The sequence below is a fragment of the Vombatus ursinus genome, unplaced genomic scaffold (genome assembly GCF_900497805.2).
Source record: "Vombatus ursinus unplaced genomic scaffold, bare-nosed wombat genome assembly UNPS02000582.1, whole genome shotgun sequence".
Classification (NCBI taxonomy): Eukaryota; Metazoa; Chordata; class Mammalia; order Diprotodontia; family Vombatidae; genus Vombatus; species Vombatus ursinus.
The window spans coordinates 12,087,708-12,109,704 of NW_020940360.1; the positions used below are offsets into that span (position 1 = coordinate 12,087,708).

The 21,997-nt window shown below is 37.5% G+C and overlaps 1 protein-coding gene and 1 pseudogene across 1 annotated transcript in view; one reads left to right on the plus strand and one right to left on the minus strand.

Annotated features, from left to right (window-relative positions):
* RNGTT (RNA guanylyltransferase and 5'-phosphatase) overlaps positions 1 to 21,997 on the minus strand; it is a 337,641-nt gene that overhangs the window by 276,429 nt on the left and 39,215 nt on the right. The gene's annotated exons all lie outside the window — the stretch shown is intronic.
* On the plus strand, positions 889 to 1,731 carry LOC114038711 (annotated as a pseudogene).

Consider the following 21,997-nt stretch of genomic DNA (forward strand, 5'->3'; position numbering starts at 1 on the left):
TGTGTGTGTGTGTGTGTGTGTGTGTGTGTGTGTGTGTGTGTGTGTGTAAGGATGAGAGGAAGCATGAGCTAGAAAATCTAGATTCAAATCTTACCTCAAATACTACACTGAAGTATGACCTTGGGCAAGTTACTTAAACTCTCAGTGCTTCAGGCAGCATTATAAGACTACAAATTACTGACCTGTGGCTAATTTGAACATGTAAAGGGAGTTCCTATACGATCAATGAAATCATAGGTCCAGAACAAAAACAAAGAACATATACCTCATTCTATATCTTGAATTCATTACAAAGTTCAGGAGCTGGGAGGCATGCTTCATCCTCAATCCTCAGGAATCATGCTATTCATTTCATGGATCAGAATTCTTAAGTATTTTAAAGTTGTTTGTCTTTACAATTTTTTTTATTGTATATATTGTTCTGGTTTACTCTGCATCATTTCATACATACTTTTCAGCATTTCTTACAGCATAATATACCATAATTCATTCAGCTAATCCCTAATTAATGAGCAGCTCCTTAGCTTTCAACTCTTTGCAATGACAAAAAGAGTACCATCTTTTTGTACATATGGGTCCATTTCCTCTTTTGGGGATACAGACCTAGTGTAGTGTGCATGGTTTAGTAACTTTCAGAGCACAATCCCCAAATGTTTTCCATAGTGGCTAGTAGACTAAATCATAGCTCTCCCAACATTAACAGTGGGGCATCTGGGCAGGCTTGCTGATGGCGAGGAGGAGGCTCTCCTGCTCCCACTGCCGCAGCTGCAGCAGCCCCTGAACATCTCTGTTCACCTTCCCAAGGCTTGGAGCAGTGATATTTCAGTTCAATTCAACTGACATTTATTAAGCACCAACAATTTGCAAGGCACTGTACTAGGTGCTGGGGAGACAAAGACAAACAATGAAACAGTCCCTGTCCTCAAAGAGCCTTCATTCTACTGGGGGGATACAATGTATACAAAAATTTGAGAGAAAAAATCTAAGTATCTGAAATTAGTGTTGATACAAAAATTTATCTTCAACTCAGAATGTTGGAAGAGGATGTGGAAGTGGCCATCAAGGTGGTGGTTGCTGGGAATGGAGCTGTTGGGAAATCAAGTATGATTCAACGATAATGCAAAGGCATTTTTACAAAAGACTACAAGAAAACAATTGGAGTTGATTTTTTGGAGAGACAAATCCAAGTTAATGTCAGGCTAATGTTATGGGATACAGCAGGTTAAGAAGAGTTTGATGCAATAACAAAGGCTTACACCGAGGAGCCCAAGCTTGTATACTTGTGTTTTCTACTATAGATGGAATCTTTTGAATAAATTTCCAGTTGGAGAGAGAAAGTAGTAACTGAAGTTGGTGATATCTCAACAGTACTTGTACAGAACAAGACTGACCTCTTGGATGATTCTTGTATAAAGAATGAAGAAGCTGAGGCATTAGCAAAAAAATTAAAGTTAAGATTCTATAGAGCTTCAGTGAAAGAGAACCTAAATGTAATGAAGTTTTTAAATATTTAGCAGAAAAAGATCTTCAGAAACTCATACAGCAAATAGCTGAAGACCCAGAATTAATGCATACAAGTAGTAATAAAATTGGTGTCTCTAACACAGCTGGTAGAAGTCACTCTGGCCAGAATTCTAGCACACTTAATGGTGGAGATGTCATCAATCTTAGACCTAACAAAAAGAGAACCAAGCAAAACAAAGACCTTTTAGCAGCTGCAGTATACCCTAAAGTCATTTTGGGGAACAGGGGGGGAAAGGGAAGGAAGAACTGACAGAAATTGGATTAGGCTGTGCAATGAAGGAGTACATTCAGCTGTAATGGTACGTTAATGTCTTTTCTAGAGGACTTTGCACCTACTTAATCTCTGATAGATGGTGAATTTTTAAATACTGCTGTGGCAATGTTCTTTAGTGTGTACAGGAAGACTTCGGGTGGCAAAACTGGAATCACTGCTACCCCCTGTACTCATTTTAATTTACACACACACACACACACACACACACACATAAAGACAATGCTTTTCCTGTTTTGAAGGAACATTTTAAAAATATGAAAAACAGGTTTTGCTGAATTTCAAAGGATATTAAAAACCAACATTAACAGTGCATTAGTGTGCCTCATTTCCTGTATCTCCTCTAAAATTTGTCTTTTTCCTCAGAATTGTTTTAATTTTCATTTCACAACTTAGTGATTTGGAGCACGTGCAGCAGAGAGAAGCTAACTAGGGCTCACATGAGTATTTTTTGGTGTGGGCAATAAATTTCCTTTAGGAACTGCTTGTTCATATCCTTTGAGCATTTATCTAATTGGGGAATGCTAGGCATACCTTTTCATTAATCTACTTATATACACACACACACACACACAGACACACACACACACACACACACACACACACACACACACAGGTTTTACTACAAAAGCTTAGCTTAATATCAGAATACCTTACTTGGGCAGTTAGAGAGTTGGCTAAGTTCTTTCAATCTAAGTTACAGTAATTACAATCTAAGTCAGTAATTAGCCCAACTTAAGCCATTAGAATGAATGGGAGGAACCACGAGAAAGAAACAAAACAAAACAAAACAAAACAAAACAAAATAGTATGCTTGGATGTGCATTCAGACTCCACAGTTCTTTGTCTGGATGGGGATAGCATTTTCCATCATGAGTTTTTTGGAGTTGTCTTAGACTGCTGACAAGAACTAAATCTAACAAAGCCAGTCATCACACAATGTGGCTGTTACTGTGTACAATGTTCTCCTGGTTCTGCTCACTTCACTCCGCATCAGTTCATATATATCCTTCCAAGTTTTTTTGAAGTCCACCTGCTCATCAATTTTTATAGCACAATAGTATTCCACTACATTGATATACCACAACTTGTTCGGACATTCCCCAATTGATGGGCATCCCCTCAATTTCCAATTCTTGGCCACCACAAAAAGAGCTGCTATAAATGTTTTTGTACATGTGAGTCTTTTTCTCATTTTTATGATCTCTTTGGGATACAGCCCTAGAAGTGGTATCGCTAGGTAAAGGGATTTCTTATTTCTTTCTCCAGACTATATCTGAAACCTTCCTCAACTTATTTACTAAACATATTCTTGAAGAATTATAAATGTAATAATCTACCTATTAAGTCCCATTTTTCTCTTCCTGAAGTTCCACTATAAAAAATAAAAAATTTTTCCATGGGGAAAATGTTGGCCCTAAGATATAATAAAATAAATTTCAAAAGCTTTCTGATAAAATAATACACAAAATAATTTGCAAAAAATAACATGCCCGCTGACATTAAGCTTAGTGAGAAATTCTTTCTTGTGATACTTGCTAGGGGATAATCATCAGTCACCAGAAAATGCAAACAAGTGTCCAACAGCTGATAAAAACCTTCCTTGGTTTTCCAGTTCCTCTTTATGTGCTTTTTCTACTAGAATATGAGTTTCTGAAGAGCAAACTGTGTAGCTTTTTGTGTTTGTATCCTGAATACTTAGCATAGTGCCTGGCACACAATAAGCACTTAATGCTTTTTCATCTCTGTTTTCATTCACATACAAAACAGATTAATAAAATACAAATATCTTCCTCCTCCAGGTTACTCATAAAGACATCAAATAAGATTGGTCCTAGGACTGATCACAGAGGGATGCCATACTCCTTGTATTTCTCCAACAAGAAGGGTACCCAATTACTTGACTTGCATACATCGTTTTTCTATTCCTAGACATTTGACTTATCTGAAGGATCTGAGTATGCTCTAACATGGGCCTGATAGGTCAAATGCACAAAAAACTTCCACACTCAAGTAATTTCCAAAGAAAAGTACTATATGAGCAATTTGTAAAAGAATTTAATAAGAACATAATAGAATTGTCTGTTTCTACTTCTAATGTTCTTAGAAATTTTCAATATGCAATTTGGAGAAACAAGAATAAAGCACAAACACAGGCCAACAGAACACCAAAGAATCTTGCACAAAATTCTAGAAAAAATATTAACAGCAAAACAGAATTTCATCTCTAAAAACTACACAGTTCCTTCTTCTGGATTACCTTCTCTGTGCTAGGTACCATGTAAGGACAGAGATACAAAGACAAAAACAAAACAGTTCCTGCTCTCAAGGAACTTATATTGCACTGATGGAAAACAATATGTACATAAGCAAGTAAATACAAAATACATATAGAATAAAGTCAAGATAATTTGGATATGGGCGAACAGTACACTAAAAACCAGATTAGTAAAGGTTTAGAAAGAGGTACTAGAGCTAAGTCTTGTAGGAAACTATGAATTCCAAAAGGCAAAGGCGTAGAGGGAAAGCATTCCAGGTAGGGGGGAAACAGCCTGTACAAAGGAATGAGATGAAAGGAGATGACACCTAGAATGTTGCATAGGAAAAACATCAAGTAAACTACTTTGCTGGAATGTAGAATACATGAGAAAGCATAGAATGAAATCAATATAAAAAGATAAGAGACAGATTGTGAAAAGCTTCAAATGGCAAGTAATGGAGTTTTATTCTGGCAGCAATAAGTAGTCACTGAAGCTCTCAAGCAGGAAAATATATCAATATGCTCAGCCTTCGCCGAGGAAAATCAATTTGACAGCTGTGTGGAAGACAGATTGTAAAGGAGAGAGACAGAGACAGGGAGACTAATTAACAGGCTACTGTAATAGTCCAGAAGAGAGATGATGAAGGCATAAACTAGGGTAGTAGGCCTGAGTGGAGGAGAAGGGATCATCCTATATCAGAAAGATGTCGTGGAGGCAGAAACAACAATACGTGAGAATTGACTGGATATATTGAGGGCAAGTGAGGAATTAAAGATGATTCAGAAAAGATGATAGTATCCTCAACAGAAATAGGAAGTCTGGAAGAGAAGTAGGAATAATAAGTTCCATTTGGACACAATGAAAGTGAGATAACTGGGAAATCCAGGTGGAGATGCCCAGCAGGCAGCTGGTGAGGAAGGACTGGGCTTAGGAAATAGGGTTAGAAAATGCAGATTTGGGAGTCATCTGCATTCTATGCATATTGAACCCATGGGAATTGATTAGATCACCAAAAGATGACCAAAATCTTCTTAAGAAAAGAGAAAATGGCCCAGGACAGATCCCTGGAGTATTCTCACACAAAAGGGGCATACCTGAAATGATGACTTAATGCGGGTCTCATAGCTATTAAGTTTCAGAGAAAGATCATCCTGACACCAAACCCAGAATTCTATTCATTTTGCCATACTGTCTGTACTTCCAAACATTATCTAAAATCACCAGTTTCTTAATCGTGTTTGCATCATGAACCAGGCCTGTTGGCTGTCTGGTGAACCCAACAGACCCCTTCTCAGAATAATGTTTGTTGCCTATGTTATTAAGTGAAAGAAATGCTAAATTTCCATTAGGGTTTAGTGAAAATAAAGATATTTTTTCCCCTGATAACTTCAAGGACCAGGTTAAGAACCCTTGACCTAGACTACAATCACTTCATTTCTTTTCAGTTCTCAATTACTCAAACAGATCCATAGTGTTAACTGATATATTTTTTCTATTGATACAGATTGCAATAGGTCCCCATTCCTGCCTATCCAGTGCAATTCCTATCCATGCAATCCCTAAACTCACCATAGGGTTCACTCAGTATAATGGGGTCTTGTTCTCTCAACATCATGAGCCTGAAACACATGAGATGTCTATCTACTATCCCTCACTTTTAACTATGTGACCAAACCATCTTCTATTTTTGCTCATACATTTCTGTGTTGACATCCTTACTTCATAAATCATCCTCATATTTCCTTGTTCATGAGGTGTTGTAGAATACTCACTATCATTGTGTACCTCTCCACTGACCTATGAGTAATACTCATTTTTATATCTTCAGAGATTGTATTGTTCCATGACTCATAGCCACTACACAACCACAAGTATAGTATACTGATATAAAAAAGCCAGGCCTTTGAACCTGAGCATGAGTACTTTCATCTCTCCCCTTGCCCATCCCTTTTTAGCTTCCTTTTATGTGTTATCTTCCACTCTCTAGAATGTAAGATCCTTAAGGACAGGGGATGTCTTTCTTTTTGCTTGTATTTGAATTCCCAGCACTAAGCACAATATCAACACATGATAAGTACTTAATAAATAATACGTAACTTGTTTCGGGGAAAAGTTTCAAATCATTGAAAGTACTTTGCAATTTCCCAAAGAATCCAGTCCATTCTCATCTACTTTTTCAATTCTAGGTCCAACTCATTTTATATTTGTACTGTCACTCCAAGGATGGATGGGTAGATGAGAATATGTGTGTGTGTGTGTGTATGTGTGTGTGTGTGTGTGTGTGTGTAAATAATACAGAGAGTATCACAAAAGTCTAGTACAGTTTAACCTTAAACAACTGTGTTACCCACAGTTCAAGCTTAAACTACGCTAAGCCTTTTGGAAAACCCTAGAGAAAGAAAGAAAAAGAGACAAACAGACACAAAAAGAAAGCTATAAAGATAGACAGAAAGAAACAGAAAGAAAGAGGTTAGGACAAACTCTTTTGAGTGGTTAAATATCCCATATTCCACCACTGGGTCCTAGAGGGTAGAACCAACCAGATCTGGGGCCCTTCCCCCCAACTGCCCCAGTCCAACCCTCACCCACCCAGATTCCACCACCAAACACTAGTGGGCAGAATCAATCGGTCTAGCACAGGATCCTTTCCTTACTACGGCCCCAGCCTGTCTTGATCCACCTGGGTCCAGGTAGCAGACAGCAGAATAAGGGTGCTATAGAGGTGCTTCCCCAAAGACCCAGCCTGCATCTTGTTCAGATCCCAGCAGAATCTTCCTTTCTCAAAGATAATTGGCCCAAGCCCCTCAAGGCCCTCCGAGGTTCCTGCCTCAGAGGCAAACACAGCCACTCATATTGCTTAGATGAACACAGAGTCGGTCACCAATTACATTTCTTCCAGTACAATGGAAGATTACCAGGTCTTGCTACCAGGCCTGGTCATCTGCTCTGTTGCTGTGCTCCTAGACTCCCCCAGGCACTGCCTTCTGCCCTGACACTACCCCCTAACGGCCACCAGGTCCTTCTATCCAGCCATCTACAGCTGAATTCTCCTATATATGTCTTCTCCAATTAAAATGTGAGCCCTCTCATAACAGGTACTGTCTTACTTTTCTATCTGTATCCCCAGCACTTAGAATAATACTTTGCATATGATTTCACCTGCAAATTGGATCATATGACAGATATGCTTACCTTTTTCATTTGGACTCAGAGTTACATCTCCTGACAGTAATATACACATTTGGCAATACATAATATTGTTAAAAAAAAGAAATGTAAAAGAACTGGATATACTTGTAGAGGAGGTAAAAATGGCACCAAAGGGAAATAACGTGGGAAATACGGCTGGACTAGACCCAATGTAAAAAGAGGAGGTTCAAGCTAGAGGTAACACAATTGTGAGGGTTTTAAGGGATCAATTCTCAAGTATCTGAAAGAAAGTAAAATCTTAAAGGCATTGAAAAAGCAAATACAGGCATTATTATTACAACCCAAAACAGGTAAATGAAAGAACACCAACAAGTACTGACCTATATGCCAACTTTCCCAACTACACAAGATTTTTATGAAAATAAGCTACATATACATTGAATGTATCATCTTTGATAAGAGTATTAGACGGGAACATGCAGGCTTTAGCAAGCAATAATCCCCATCTTTATCCCTGACACAATTAAGTGAAAGACTACAAGATCCTAATATGTTTAAAATATCCCTCCCCCCACTATTAACATATTTATGATAGTCTAATTTACTAACTTTAATTACTACTGACCACCCTATTAAATATTTTAAAGTCTACTCTATTAGGTAATAATCTACAGAACGACAATCTTTTAAGTTACACTTTATAATTTTTATTATGTCACTGAACTTCTTAATTCCTAATTATTCAATTTGTTAGCTACATTTCTCAAGGATTTAGATACACAATGTTCAAATCTGCTTACCTGTATTTAAAATTTATAATGCATTGATTACACTTACATGCATATTTAAAGTGCATATATCATTAAGTCTTAAAAACACCAAAATATATGTACATATTCATATTTTACAAGTCATCTCTCACACACTATCAACTACAGTGACATAGTTTCTATTCATTAATTCTTCATATTCCTCCTCATGTTACTTCCTTCCCCATTAAGACATTTATGAACGTAAAGCTCAATTTCATCAAACTCATCTAGCCAAGAATGACACTTTCCTACCATTAATTTTGCCTCTTATCTTCAACACACAAAATATGTATTTGTAACTTTTAAATTCTGCTGCTTTTCCTGAATCCAGTACAGAAGGCTGTCTAGAATTCTGAATGAAAACTGCTGAATAATCTAGTCTCTGAAAGCTTTTCTTTTTTTTTTCTTTTCTTTTCTTTTTTTTGCAGGGGGTGAGTGCATTTTTAAGGAATGCAGTAAGCACAAAAACAAGAGTTCCAATGGAGGGAAAGGGAGTGAGGCTCCTTCCTCTAACAATGGAGCTTTTCTTCCCTTCCTAATCAATAAAATAAGGATAAAAAGGAAAGGAATTCTGGTATAGAAAGAAGCTTCAGTACAAAACTATTACTGATACTCAGACTAATAAAGAGTCAGTGCAGCTCCCAAGTTATGGGAGGCTTTGTAATCCCAACTGAGCATTTATATTGAACCTGAACCTTTGAAAATTAGTCACCCTTGATTTTAATTTCCCAACTCCCTCTTTTCCTAAACTCACCAGTTGTCATTCTTTAAATCAAATATATTTAATTAGGCTCAATGGATATGAAAGTGGTCAATATTCAACCCAAAACCTTCTGTAAATTGCAGAATATTAAAACTGGAAATGAAAGATACTAAATATACTGAATTCATTAGTACTGTTTTTATGAAGGATATAAGTGTAGTAGGCATCCCACTGTATCATTTGTACCTTTTTCTGACAGTAAATACTTTTTTAAATAAGTGTTTATCACTTTAATCAATTTTAGTATAAAACTTATTAAAAGCAGATGTCAGTAGACAATCTCTCTATGTCTACTGCTTCTACTTTAAATTTTACAAAAACAATAAACATTGAAGTTAGAATAACAGGCATTGTTTGTAGTCTTTCTTTGGTATCTTAGAACTTTGTGTCATATCTATCCTTACAACATGATGAAAAGTTAAAATAAGGTCATTTGTCAAAGTCCTTGAAATACTAGATTGCCAAACATTTTCTAGGAAGACTTTCTACCTTTAATTTCCACCCTATATAGGGCAAAGTTATTGAGGAAAAAATCTTCTTCAACTCTGAGATGAAAAGAAATCTACACAAAAAAAATTTTTTTTTAAATAGGATGCTTTCTCATTTTGTAAATGTATCAAGAAACCTTTTAGGAGGAATCAGAGTAGTTTAGAAATCCAAACAATTGCCATTATTTTGATAAATTAATACAGCTCTGATACTTGTCCATTTTCTGTCTAGAATAGGATGAAATCAACCTTTAAGACATAAAATAGTAACAAACTAAGCCAAAAATTTCTTCCCAGAGTAACTGTACAATAATATCCACTTATTGAATTATTCATTTGTGCTGACTATTGTAGCCGTCACTTTTAATAAGATGTTCCTATTTGTCTATTACACCAAAAAAAAAAAGTTTAATCCATGCTGTAAATGTGAAGCAAAAAAATATATATATTTTTAACAATTTTAAACTTCACCAGTTAAACATTCTACCAGATCTAACTGAGCCCATTAACAGCCTAAGAATTCATCTACCTTTTTGGAATCTAATAGCACATATACTAGTTAGTATCCAAAATACTAATTTTTTTTTTCATTTAACACTAGACTTCTAAAAATCTACTTATTTGATAACCATATTTCAGTTTCTTAATTCTTCCTTTCTTGATATACTTAGTCTCCCTTTTCTCAGTTCTTCAGAATACTGTTTTTATTATTTAATTAAAATATTGATTTGAATGGCATAGGCTACCAAAAAAAAAAACCCATAAAATGGTCTGAGACATTTTCTTTATTATTGATTTAACAATTAAAATTTAGTTCATCTACTACTCTAGCAGTACAATTCCATTCAGTATTAACTTTTATATAAATGGTTAGGCTATTATGCCTTCTGCTTGATTCAATCTAGGACATTTTAATTTGTCAAAAGAGATAAAGTTAAATTAATGCAATAATATCTACCAGGAAAGAAAGCTGGTGGCATAAGATCCCACGAGCCAATAATCTTCTGATTTTTTTGTATGCTAAGGAAAATATATGAAGACAGGCTTACATTTTATAAATTTAATATGAAAATATAACAAATATTCCACAGTCAAGCTTATCTTTTCAGAATTATGAAAATGCAAAAATATCATAATATAAACTAAGTTTAAAGGTGTGTACATTACAACTAAATCTGTAAAAGAATCTATGAAAAATAGCACAAGATCTTATTAATTGGAACTAAAATTTATTCATCATTTTTGTTTATTATTTTGCAATATAACCATGTGTTACACTCATATACATATATACATATATAATATTATATAAAATAGTGTATCATATTACATACACTCTTCTCTTCCACTACAATACTTCAATGTCTCATCATGATGAGGTCACCCTGAGATCCTAAACGCTATACTAGTATAGGAAAAGCTTCAGTAAGTCCTACACCAAGGAGCAAAGGCTTTAAATATAAAACCGTTCAATGAACTTCACATCTGTTGTCCAAGGATCAATCTGGTTATGTTCAGACAGGCTCATCACGAGCTTAGCCACAAGATGATAAATTTTTCAGCCACAATTCTGTATAACCATCACTTGGGAAATTGTGATCTGTTCCATTAGAGGGAGTACAAACACCAATGAAATCCCAGCTCTCTGAATTATTTGAAAAATATAGTTATACTTGTTACAGTTATTATGTATACAGATGTTTTACATATATATGTGTGTGTATATATATATATACACACACACACACATACACTGTGTGTGTCTGTGTGTCTGTGTTGTATTGATGCAAAATTCATAGTAATTATTTGCTTAATAATGGCAATCCCCAGAGTTTTCTGTCTTGGTCTCATCTGGGAACTTATAAAGATAGAGCAGAATTGGGTATTGGGTTAAAATCCTCTGAGAAGTAGAAAAGATAAACAGGGCTTACAGAAACTAGATTTAGAGCAGGAGTTCTTAAAACATGAACTTCTAAAAAATATTTTTAAAACTATATCATATAATATTTGGTCTCCTTTCTAATCCTATGTATTTTACGTACTGAAAAACATTATTCTGAAAAGGGGTCCAAAGGTTTCACTAGACTGACAAAGAAGACTGTGACACAAAAAAAGGTTAAGAAATACTGATTTAGAGCGTAGAGGTCATCTAACAAATTTTATGATCTTATAGATAAAGAGACTGAGGCTTGGAGGTAAACTTACTTGACCAAGGTTGTAAGTGGAAGAACTGAAATTTGAACCCAGCTCTAGCTCCAAATGCAACATGTTTTCTACTATACCATGATATCTACCTGCCAGGGAAATACAGAATTCTACCAAAGCCTTTATAAATGAAACCTTTCTTATCTCTAGAAGTCTATAGCCTTCATAAAAGAAACAGAAGAATAGACCTAAAACACTAGCAAATTTAGCCTTGATGTTATTAAAAACTTTCTAACAATTCAAACTATCCATAATGGAATGGGCTGCCTCAGGAGGGAGTAGTTTCTCTCACTTTGGAAGTCTTCAAGCAGAGGTTAGATGACACTTTCCAGGTTTCATCTAATGGGAACTGAATTCTTTTTGGATTATGATTCGGACTACATAGCTGCTGGGATCCCTTCCAACTCAAATTCTGTCATTCTGTGATCTCTCGCTTTCTTTCTTCTTTGCGCGCACACGCGCACACACACACACACTCTCCGCATACACACCAGAAAATCCAAGAAAAATATGAAGATAATTACAAATTAGGGGGCTTTTTTATACTTTAAACTTTAACTTTTCTCAAGGGATACCAGACATCCACTATAAAAATCATATATGTCCAGAAAGAAACAAATAATCAAGGAACTGCACACTCTCTTGTGGAGGTGGGGAAGTTAGAGTACTCCAGGGTCCCATTGGCCACTGTCAGACTCTCCCCTCACCTCCATCATTCAATAACTTCCTCTTTGAGGTTCAATCTATACCTATCACCCAGTCAAAATTCTAATAGCTGTTCTCTACTGAACTCCAGGACACTCATCTTCTTTCCTTAATGAGTTCAGTGCCCAACTCATGGTCTTTCTTCCTCAACTCCTGCCCTTAAATTCAGGGGACTAAAACACATATTAACACTCCCCCAAACACCCTTACCTCCCAATTTCACAACTTGATCATTTTCCATGACCTGCTCCCCCAACTCATCTCAACTATACATATGGATCATTACACTCTTGATCTTGTTATCACCCACAAATGCTCCATTCCCATGTTTATAAATTGAAATTCCCTTATCTGATCATTAACAATCTGTTACCATTCCACCACACTTCATACCTTGCAAAATAGAAACCCTATTCTTCCTTCTCACTGTGCATCCAAATACCTTAACCTCTCAGTTACTTCCCAGGCCAATACCTTTGCACTGGCTACATTCTCTTCCCTTCTGTATCTTGACTCCTTAGTGACCCAGTTCAACTCTACACTGTCATCTTCTCTTGAATCTCTCCTCTTACCATATTACTAATCATTGTCTGCCTCAGCCCTGGATTACTCCCAGTATTTGTTGCCTTTACTTCTACTCACATGCTGCTGAATGAAGCAAGAGAAAATCACAAAACCACACTGATTAGATACACTACAAACTTGTTATATAATCTCAATTTGACCCTCTTTGCAGCAAGGCAATCTTTTTACAACTCCATAACTGCCTCGCTATCCCACAGCAGGTTTTCCAAACTTTTTCATATCTCCTCAAAACCTCCTAATCTTCTCCTTCCTGCACCCTCTCAGCTAAGAACCTTGCCTCATGTTTCACTGAAAAAAATATGGTCATTCAACAAGATCTTCTTCTTCTCCCCTCCTCCTCAACTTACATCTCCCAGATGCCTTCTCATCACTAACTCCACCTTTACCGTGTTTTACGTAACAAGGCAGCCCTTCTCCTTGCCAAGGTAAATCCCTACATTGACAACCAATCCCATTCCATCCCTTCTCAGTAGATCACCCCCTCTATCATCCCTACTCTTTCACTTATCTTCAATCTCTCCCTGTCTAATGGCTGCTTCCACAGCTCACGTTTGTCATCCTCCAAAAAACCTTCACTTCATATTTTCACTAGCTTTGTCCCATGTCTCTCTCCATTTACGACTAAGCTCTTTGAGAAGGCTATCTGCAATAGACACCTTCACTACCTTTCCTCTAATGCTCTTAACTCTCTCTCTACAGGCTAGCTTCTTACTTTAATTCAGTCAAAACTACTCTACTCTCTCCAGAGTTACTAATAATCTCTTAATGGCCAAATCCATGGTTTTTTCTCAATCATCATCCTTCTTGATCTCTCTTTAGCCTCGATATTGTTGATCACCCTCTTCTCCTTGGTATTCTCTTCCCTCTAGGTCTTCCTGACACTAGTCTCTCCTAGTTCTTCTCCTACCTATCTGACTTGCTCCTTCTCAGTCTCCTTTGCCAGATCTTCATCCAGGCTACACCCGCTTTGAGCATCCCCAGGGCTCTGTCCTGGGTCCTCTTCTCTTTTCCCTCTATACTATTTTAATTGGTAATGTCACCAGCTCCCATGGACCATCTCTATGCTTGACGATTCTCAAATCTACTTATCCATCCCTAAGCTCTCTGCTGACCTCCACTCTTCTATCTCCAACTGTCAATTAAACATCTTGAACTGCACATCCTGTAGAAATTTGAAATTCAACACGTCCAAAATCGAACTCATCATCTTTCTGCCTAAATCCTCCCCTCCTCCTAACTTTCCTATTACTATCAAGAGTATCACCATATTCCCAGTCCCCCAAGCTCATGACATCCTAGATTTCCCAAAATCTCTCACTCCACATACCAATCGGTAGTCAAATCTCATCATTTCTACCTTCACAATATCTCTCCTATGTCCTCTTCTCTCCATTCATTATAGTCACCATCCTAATACATGCCCTGACCACCCCTCACATGGAATACTGTAACAGCCTTCTAATTGGTCTCCCTGCCACAAGTCTCTCCCCATTCCAGGCCATCTTCTACTTAGCTGTCACTGATCATCCTAAAGTGCAGATCTAACTATAAGACCCTCCCCCATTCAATAAACACCATTGCTTCCCTAACATCTGAAAGATCAAATATAAAATCCTGTTTAATATACAAAGCTCTCCTACCTTTCCAGTCTTCTTCACACCCCTCCCCTCACATAATCTGCCAATTCATTGACATTAAGCATCCTTGTTATTCTACAAATACTCCATCTCCCAACTCCAGGCATTTTCACTGACTGTTTTCCATGCCTGGAATTGTCTTCCTCCTCCTTTCTTCCCTGACTTCCTTTAAGTCCCAGCTAAAATGTTACCTTCTACAGAAAGCCCTTCCTAAGCCCCCTGAATTCTAGTGCCTTAGCTCTGTTGATTACCTCCAATTACCCTGGACAGACCTAGCCTTAATCACTGAATACGTTTTGCTTCTGTCAAACTGAGACCTGGAATAGACCTTAGCTTAAAAAGGCCAAGGCCATTCCACTTCCTGGAGCCAAGATGGTGGAGTAAGAAGTAAGTCGCTCTCAAGGGCAGAGCCAAGATGGCGGAGTAAAAGCAGTGACTTGCTTGAGCTCTCCCCCAAACCCCTCCAAATACCTATAAAAAATAGCTCTAAAAAATTCTAAAGCAGCAGAAACCACAAAAAGACAGAGTGAAACAAATTTCCAGCCAAAGACAGCCTGGAAGGTTGATCAGAAAGGTACCTTGGCGGGGAGAGGAGCAAGGAGAGGAGCGCAGTTTGGCATGGGCGCGCAGACTGCAGAGACCCTGGAGCAGGCCTCAGGGGGCTGAATCACAGGCAGCTATGGAAGTTTCTAGACTTCTCAACCCACAAATGCCAAAGACAACTTAGAAGGTCAGTGGAAGTCTGTGTCTGTGGGGAGAGAGAGAAGGACGGTGGGGTTCCAGGCCCATTCCCCAAGCTTGGCCCTGGGGTGGTGACTGCCTCCTGAGCTTCTGGCCCACAGACTGAGGGGGAATCAAGTGGCTGATCAGAGGGGGATTGCAGGGATCTCTCTGCCAGTGCAGGACTCTCTTGTTTTGCCCATGCTTGGATCTGGGTCACAGTTCTGGGTGGCAGTCCTGGAACCAGGAGGAGCGCTGGCGTAGTGAAACTTGTAGTGGTTGTGGAGAGGAAACCCTCCTCACAGTTTCAAGACAGAAAAGAGTACTCAGACCACAGCACAGACCAGGAAAGGAGTAAACACTACGCCCTTGATCATAGCACCTCAGAAGAACTGAAAATTTACAGGTCCCTAGAAGTATCTCTGAAAACAGCTGCACGAAACCCCTGAAGCTTGGGACAGTACATTCTCCACACTGGGGACAGACTCCTACCTTAACAAAGAGTTTATAACTCAAGAAATTGGCCGAGATCATGAGCAAGCAGAGCAAAAAGGGTCAGACTATATTATCTTACTTTGATGACAAAGAAGATCAAAACATAGAACCAGAAGAAGACAACGAAACCAAAGCTCCTACATCCAAAGCCTCCAAGAAAAATATGAATTGGTCCCAGGCCATGGAAGAGCTCAAAAAGGATTTTGAGAAGCAAGTAAAAGTAGTAGAGGAAAAACTGAGAGTGATGCTAAAGGAGACCCCAAAAAATACTGAAGAAAATAACACCTTAAAAAACAGCCTAATCCAAATGGCAAAAGAGGTCCAAAAAGCCAATGAGAAGGATGCCCTAAAAAGCAAAATTGGCCAAATGGAAAATGCAGTCCAAAAGATTACTGAAGGAAACACTTCCTTAAAAATTAGAATGAAGAAATTGGAAGATAGGGACAGTTTGAGAAATCAAGGCACTGTAACACTAATCCAAAGGAATGAAAAAATAGAAGAAAATGTGAAATATCTCATTGGAAAAACAACTGACCTAGAAAATAGATCCAGGAGAAAGAAATTAAAAAATTATTGGACTATCTGAATGCTATGATCAAAAAAAGAACCTAGACATCATCTTTCAAGACATTATCAAGGAAAACTGCCCTGATATTTTAGACCAGAGGGCAAAATAGAAATTGAAAGAATCCATCAATCACCTCCTGAAAGAGATACCTAAAGGAAAACTCCTAGGAATATTGTAGCCAAATTTCAGAATTCCAAAGTCAAGGAGAAGATATTGCAAGCAGCCAGAAGGAAATAATTCAAGTACTGTGGAAACACAATCAGGATAACACAAGATTTAGCAGCTTCTACATTAAGGGTCCGGAGGGCAGGGAGTATGATATTCCAGAAGGCAAAGGAGTTAGGACTACAACCTAGAATCACCTACCCAGCAAAACTGAGTATAATCCTTCAGGGTAAAAAATAGTCATTCAATGAAATAGGGGACTTTCAGGCATTCCTGTGGAAAAGACCAGAGCTGAATAGAAAATCTGACCTTTAAATACAAGACTCAAGTGAAACATGGAAGAGGTAAACAGGAAAGAGAAATCATAAGAGACTTATTAAGGCTGAACTGTTTACATTCCTGCAGGGAAGGATGATACTTGTAACTCATGAGTCCTTTGTCAGTATTAGGGTAGTAGGAGGGAAAAAATTATATGTATGTATAGATAGATAGATAGATAAAAGGGCACAGGGTGAGTTGAAGATGAAGGGGTGATATCTGGAAAATAAAATTAAGGGGTGACAGAAGATTATACTGGGAGAAGGAGAAAGGAAGAAATAGAATGAGGTAAAATATCTCACATGAAACAGACAAGAAAAGGTTTTTACAGTGCAGGGGAAATGAGGGAAGGTGAGAGGGAATGAATGAATCTTATTCTCATAGGATTTGGCTTAAGGAGGGAATAACATACACAATGGGGTATGGAAATCAATCTTACCCTACAGGAAAAAGGGGGGGAGAGGACAAGAGAACAGGGGTTGATAGAGGGGAGGGCAGATTGGGGGAGGGGATAATCAAAAGCAAACACTTCTGCGGAGGAACAGGTTCAAAGAGAGAACAGAATAAATAGGGGGTAGGATAGGAGGAGGGAAATATATTTAGTTTTTTACAACAGGACTACTATGGAAGTGTTTTGCATGACTGCACATCTATAAACTGTATCGAGATGCTTGCCTTTTCAATGAGGGTGGGTGGGGAGGGAGGGAGAAAATTTGTAACCCAAAGTTTTAAAAACACATGTTAAAAGTCAAAAAAATTTAAAAAATAAAAGTAAATATTAAAAAAAAAAAAGTAAGTCACTCTCACCCTCTCTCATTGACCTCTGAAAACCCAGGAAAAACCCTAAGCCAGCAAAAAGACAATGCTGCAGTCTTGCAGCCCAGAAAGCTTGGGGGACTAACAGTAAAGGTCCCTCTAGCTCTGGGGGAAGGGGAGCAGTACAGGGCTGGAAGCATCTCAGCAAGCCAGCGGCAAGTCCCACTTCAGCATACCAGGGGGAAATCCTGAGACCCAAGTTGATGGAACAGGCAAATGTCAACACCAGGACCCCCTGAGAGCCTCAACACAGGCAAGGGAACTAGTAGACACCAGCTCAGAAAACCACCATGGGCTAAGGCGCTCTCTAACAGCAAAACCACCCTGTACCTCCACACAACTCTGCAAAGCACAACTCCAGAAAGCAAAGCTCCAGGCTGATAGACATCTACCAGCAGCAAAACATCGCTGTGCAAGGCCTGGACAAGCAGGAGCCAAACATTCAAGTGCAAGGCCCAGGTAAACAGGAAAAGAATTGTGGGTAAGTGCCCCCTTTGCTCTAGCAGGAGAACTCAACATTTTTTTTTTAAAGTCAGGAAATAGACAAACACCATGAACAAAAAGCAGAAACGGAAAATGAACATAGATTCTTATTTTGGGGAAAGGGAAAATCAAGGCACAAATTCAGAAGAGGACAATATTGTCAATATACCCACGTCCGAAACCTCAAAGGGGAATATGAACTGGCCTCAAGCCCAAAAAGCCTTCTTCGAAGAGCTCAGGAAGGATTTTAAAAGTCAAATAAGAGAGGTAGAAGAAAAATTGGGAAAAGAAATGAGAGGTATGCAAGAGAGGGTCAATAGCTTGGAAAAGGAAGGAAAAAAATTAACTGTAGAAAACAAGTCTTTAAAAAGTAGAATTGGCCAAATAGAAAAGGAGGCACAAAAACTCACTAAAGAGCACTCCTTAAAAAATAAAATGGGCCAACTGGAAAAGGAGGTACAAAATCTAACAGAAGAAAACAACTCATTAAAAATTAGATGGGGCAAGTGGAAGCTAATGACTCTATGGGAAAACAAGAATCAGTCAAACAGAAACAAAAGAATAAAAAAATAGAAGAAAACGTAAAATACTTCATTGGTAATACAACTGACCTGGAAAACAAATACAGGAGGGACAATTTAAAAATTACTGGTCTACCTGAAAACCATGATAAAAAAAGGGCCTAGACAACATCCTTCAAGAAATCATCAAAGAAAACTGCCCTGAGGTCGTCGAACCAGAGGGTAAATTAGCCATCAAAAAAATCCACTGGTCACCTCCTGAAAGAGGTCCCAAATTGAAAATGCCAAAGAATATTGTAGCCAAATTCTAAAATTACCATATCAAAAAGAAAATACTGCAAACAGCCAGAAAGAAACAATTTAAATATCATGGAACCACAGTCACGATTACACAGGACCTTGTAGCTTCTACATTAAAAGATCGAAGGATATGAAATACACAAGGCAAAGGAGCTTGGATTACAACCAAGGATCAACTACCCAGTGAAACTAAGCATAATCTTTCAGGGAAGTTGACATTCAACAAAATAGGGGACTTCCAAATCTTCCTGATGAAATGACCAGAGCTCAACAGAAAATTTGACCTTCAAATACAAGACTCAAAAAGGTAAAGAGGAAAGAAAAAAAAATATATTATTAATAAGGGCAACCTGTTTATATCCCTACAAAGATAGATGACAGTACAGGGAAAGAAGGGAGAGAGATGAACATTGTTTAAACCTTACTCTCATCAGATTTGGTTCAAAGAGGGAATAACATAATAAGTTAGGTATAGAAATCTAACTTACCCTACAGGAAGTAGGAAGGAAAAAGGAAAAGAGAAGAGGGTGAATAAAAGGGAGGGAAGAAGTAGAAAGGGTAAAGGGGAAGAAAAGGGAGGGGGCTAATAGAAGGGAGGGCAGACTGAGGGAAGGCAGTGGTCAAAAGGAAAACTCTACCAAGGAGGGAAAGGGAAAAAGGAGAGAGAAAAGCATAAATGGTGGGGGAGATAGGATGGAGAGAAAGACACAGATAGTAATCATAACTGTGAATGTGAATGGGATGAACTCTCCCATAAAACAGAAAAGGATAGCAGAGTGGATTAAGAACCATAATCCTACAATATGTTGTTTACAAGAAACACATGTGAAGCAAAGGGATACACACAGAGTAAAGGTAAAAGGCTGCACCAGAATATATTATGCTTCAGTTGAAGTAAAAAAAAAGCAGGGGTAGCAACTCTGACCTCAGACAAAGCAAAAACAAAAAGAGATCTAACTAAAAGAGATAAGAAAGGAAACTACATTCTGGTAAAAAGGTACCAGAGATAACGAAATAATATCATTACTAAACATATATGCACCAAGTGGTATAGCATCCAAATTCTTAAAGGAGAAGTTAAGGGAGATACAGGAAGAAATAGATAACAAAACTATACTACTGGGGGACTTCAACCTTCCCCTCTCAGAATTAGATAAATCTAACCACAAAATACACAACAATTACCCTGTATATAGTTGTACATAGCTATTTGCTTGTCTTCCATCAGATCATAAAATCCTTTAGAGAAGGACTTTCTTTTATCTCCAGCACTTAACACAGTGCCTGACACATACTGGCATTTCATAAATGCTTACTGACTGACCATCTACAGTGCAAACTATTAATGTAAATGTGGGTATATGACACAAATTCCTCTAAGGCAAAAGATAATAAAGAGGAAAGTTTGAAAATATTCTTGCAAGAGTCTTGAGATGATCTCTCAAGTCCCTTTTAGCTCTAACAGTCTATGAATCTATTACTCTAATTTTGAAAATCAAAAGTATTCAGTTAGTAATTAAACGGAAAAATCCTCCAACTGAAAAATAAAGCTAAGCCAAAATTTTTACAAATGTTTGTGAAGTTTTATTCTAAAAAGTTTTTTTTCAAAAAATAGTACAAAGATTGTTATATTAACCCAACTTTGGCATAAATTTGGTTTTGGAGGGCGGATAATTCCAGAGCTCAACCTCCTATGCAACTAAATTGATGTGATCATTATTTTGCTTTCCTTTTAATTCCTACATTGTTTGATATTACTTTTATGGTACTTACTAAATATATGATTGACTGATTTTTAGAAAACACCCCGTTACAAAGATTTTGTAATCCACTAGAAAAACATTTAAATTGTCACTCAAGTCACACTATTATTTCCCAGTCTTGACCAGAACAACCCCATATCCTCAAGACTCATAACTGTCTAGCACTGCTCCATTCATGCCCTTTCCATATACATTCAGTATCAGAGACCCCTAAAGGCAAAAAAGATCATTACCAGAGTGCAGATCAGTTCAGCAGCTGTGAAATAAGGACAATAAGTATACTCACTACTAGCAGGTCTTTTTCCTGCTACCTATAACAGACTTTCTATAAAGTGACTGCAGGAATAATTGGGTTATATCTAAATATGATTTGTAATTAACTGCTATTCCAATGAATGGTTTGCTATTTCTAATAAATTTTCAGGCTATTTTGAGGTTAAAACACCTTAGAGCTCACAGAAAGAGGCAAGATAGCTAGTCATTCTCCCATAAGTTTTGTTGGGAGGTAATATGAATAAAGTCTACAGCACGGGGCCTTGACTAGGCACAGAACCACCAAAAAAGGCTCTAAGCCACTAGCAGACCTTATGATAGCACTAGGAAAAGAATAAATTATTTTGGAACCAAAGTGAAAGGGTGTAGAGGAGAGTTAAAGACCAATTAAAAGGGCTTTATAATTTTGCCACAATAACAAACAGGGTATCCAAGAGTAATTACAGACTGCCTGCACAAGACACAGAAGAAGTCCAAAAGGTACAGATCACTACAGGTTTATTTTTAATCTAAGGCCTAAATTGGAGAAGGTAATGAACATCAACTAAATTCAAAACTAAAAGTGTAGTAAAGCCTCCTAGTAATCAAGATTCAGTCATCTGAATATTCCTTAAATAAATATCATGGAAATTGTCCTTATAAGAAGCACAGAATCTCAAAGTTGGAGAGGGCCACAAAGGGAAGTTGGGCCTCCCCAAAGGAGCTCAATTAATTAAGGGAAAAAATGTCTTTACACAAGCCCTAGAATAAAAAAAATCATCTATCATAATCAAAAATATAGCTCACTTAAAAGGAGACAGAAAGGTACACTTAAATGTTTATCTTTATGATGCCAAATTGAAAAATCCACATCCTCCCACTCTATTTTTCCACACCTACTATCTAAAGTCAACACAAGTTAACTAGACTATATAATAAGCGATGTGTTTACTTATCACCTACTAAAACAATCAAAATATTTTAAAGAAATAAAATGGCAACAAAATAAGGACTCAAATAGCAACACTCCACACAATCATTCAAAATAAGCACTCAAGGAGACAAAAAATACACCCTCCACATTTTTAAAGGTAACTTTTCTCTTATTTGGGGGAAGAGGGGATGAGAAGTAAAGAGAAAAAGTTATGCAACACCTAAAAATGCAAATCTTTTCACCCTCTATCAGAAGAATAAT